Genomic DNA, 2,555 nt, shown 5'->3' with positions numbered 1-2,555 from the left:
TATTTCTCTTGTTTGGATTGTTAAGTTGGGAGAGAAGAAAACGAATTGGAAAGAAAAAAGTGTTAATTTTCTTTCTCTCCAAAAGTGGATAGAAGAGGAGTGAAATGGAGATAAACCCTCATAAAATATTTTATAATTCCAACTCTACCCCTAAATATTTTTTTATGATATTTTAAAATTTCAATGTTGTCCCAAGTTCTTTCCTGTCAATCCAAACATGATGGAGAGAAATAGAGTTTCTCTTCTCTTCTCCTAAAAAATTTCTCTTCTCTCCACTTCTCTCAATCCAAATATAACCTTAGTTTTCGAGCGGTATCTTCACAACCAGTTTTTAAAATCTTTCTTATTTCCCTTTCACCGACAAAACGAATCTGGCTATGATACCATGTTAAAATTTTAATTAGACTAAATAATCGAGAGAGTTTTAAGATATCCCTTACATTACATTAAATTAAATATTACATAAATAAATAAAAAGGACAAATATAGATAATTGATCCCAAAACCTAAAAAAGTTATGCATAAATAAAAAAATGATAGTATCATAAATCAAGTCATAATGATGAAATTGTAAATACTAATAAAAGATGAATAAAGCACTGATACTAGCAAACTCAACCCATAATCCTAATTAAATTTAAATTCAAACAAATCACAATTAAAATTAAATTTCTTACTCATCTCATCAACTAATCTACCGTGTGCGATCCATTACATCATTATTAATATCTACGTACGCGAGCCATTGTTGTTGCCGACGTCTCCTTGCCTCTAATCGTGAGTAAATTTCATCAATTCTTCTCAACATATCAGCTAAAATATCTCCTCTAGCTTCTGAAAGTGAATGAAGATCATCAACTTTTATTCTCGCATCCTCAACTATAGATTTCAGTGGCTCCTTTTCTTCTTCAATTTCCTTGTTTTTCACCATTGTAGTTTTTGATGAAGTTTGGATGGAATTGGAAATGTTCAAGTCTCTTTTTTCCTTGTTATACGGCCTTCTTTTATAGACCTCCTAATCAAATCTAATCCTACTGTTTAGGAGATTATTAAGGAACAACAACTTACCATCTAAGACTCCATAACAACCAAATCACTAGGGGTGCACATTTGATTGGATAAATGTCTTTTCCTTATTTTTTCATATAAAAAAAGGTGTGATGGAATTTCTTCTATTATTGTATTTTTTGCATTTGATTATTTATTTTATATATAAAAAAAACAGGTTATTATCAAGGCCCCCCTGTGATGGCACCTCCTCAATATGCTGCTCCAGCACCACCAAGGAGAGATGCAGGCTTCCTTGAGGGATGGTATGTGTTTATTATATTTAATTTTAATTTTAATTTTTTTTAATCCAATTATTTTCTCCTGGATTTGTGTTTCTAAAGTAAATTCCATTTGTTTGTGTTTGTGTGTGTGTGATGCAGCCTTGCAGCTTTATGTTGCTGCTGTCTCCTTGATGAGTGTTGCTGCGATCCCTCCATCATTTTCGTGAGCTGATCATGTTAAATGAATCCTATATTTACTTAATTGTACTGTTTTAATGTGTTCCAAGAATATCATTTGAATTAAGTGATTGTGTAACAGACTTGGGATCTTTTTTCTTTTTTAATTATTGTTAAAAACATCTTCTAAATTAGATACGTATTAGTGGATGAAAACTTCCTTTTGGGTTTTATCATAGAGCTTGAATGAATACTATTTTCTTATTTTTATTTTTGTGGAAAGAAAGTTGGAAAAAATAACAAATGGGTTTTGATGTAAGGGATGTCTTCTTTGATATTACTTTATTTATTGATCATGGGAGAGAGGGAAGAAGGAAACAAGTGGTTTTAAAACTTGGGCCTAACTCACAAAACCGGCGTGTAAGGTGAAGATTGTCCCAGGTTTATATATAGCCCAAGGTCATGATATCTAGGCGATGTGGGACTATTGCACACGATCTCATCCCCGTAGGTACAAAGTTGGCTCCCCAAATTAGAGTGTAAGGTGAAGATTGCCCTAAGTTTATACATAGCCCAAGATCATGATACCAGGCGATGTGGGACTATCGCACACAATCTCATCCCCGCAGATATAAAGTTGGCTTCCCTAGTCACATTGTCGAATTAGATAAATTGTTTAACTTGATTTAAATTTATTCATTAATATGTAGTTTGTATTCAAATAATTATAATATATTTTATAAAATAAGGTGATTCGATAAGATCCTCACTCATATTTCTAGTTAGATAATAAATGTTTTTTTATTATTAAATAATTGATTATTTTTGTAAAAAATATTTATCTGATACTTGTAAAATATGGGACAAGTTATATTGGATGTTAATATGAGATAGTTTACGATGATAAGCTGTAAGAGCTTGAATTCCTTTAAAAGTCCGGGTGGAGGGTAGAAAAAGTGCGGTAACTCATTTAGAAAAGAGACTCAATTACATTGACACTGTCTTTTGGAATCTCGGTAGGGTAGGTGATAGTCATCTCAGTCTTGAATGAATTTAAATAAAATCATAAAAGAGATTTGCTTAGCAAAAAGAAAAAAAATAAATTGA

General features: G+C 31.5%; 1 long non-coding RNA gene across 1 annotated transcript; it reads left to right on the top strand.

The window, feature by feature from the left end:
* The first annotated feature begins 559 nt into the window (after nucleotides 1-559).
* LOC147406895 (uncharacterized) lies at nucleotides 560-1,718 on the top strand. The gene is made up of 2 exons (XR_015175798.1): nucleotides 560-1,313; nucleotides 1,431-1,718. It is a non-coding gene; the product is annotated as an uncharacterized LOC147406895 (long non-coding RNA).
* Nucleotides 1,719-2,555: the final 837 nt, after the last annotated feature.

The sequence above is a fragment of the Akebia trifoliata genome, chromosome 3 (genome assembly GCF_017979445.1).
Source record: "Akebia trifoliata isolate Shusen 1 chromosome 3, ASM1797944v1, whole genome shotgun sequence".
In the NCBI taxonomy this organism is placed as follows: Eukaryota; Viridiplantae; Streptophyta; class Magnoliopsida; order Ranunculales; family Lardizabalaceae; genus Akebia; species Akebia trifoliata.
The sequence above is the reverse complement of the archived record's forward strand: the minus strand, read 5'-3'. Positions and strand labels throughout refer to the sequence as shown.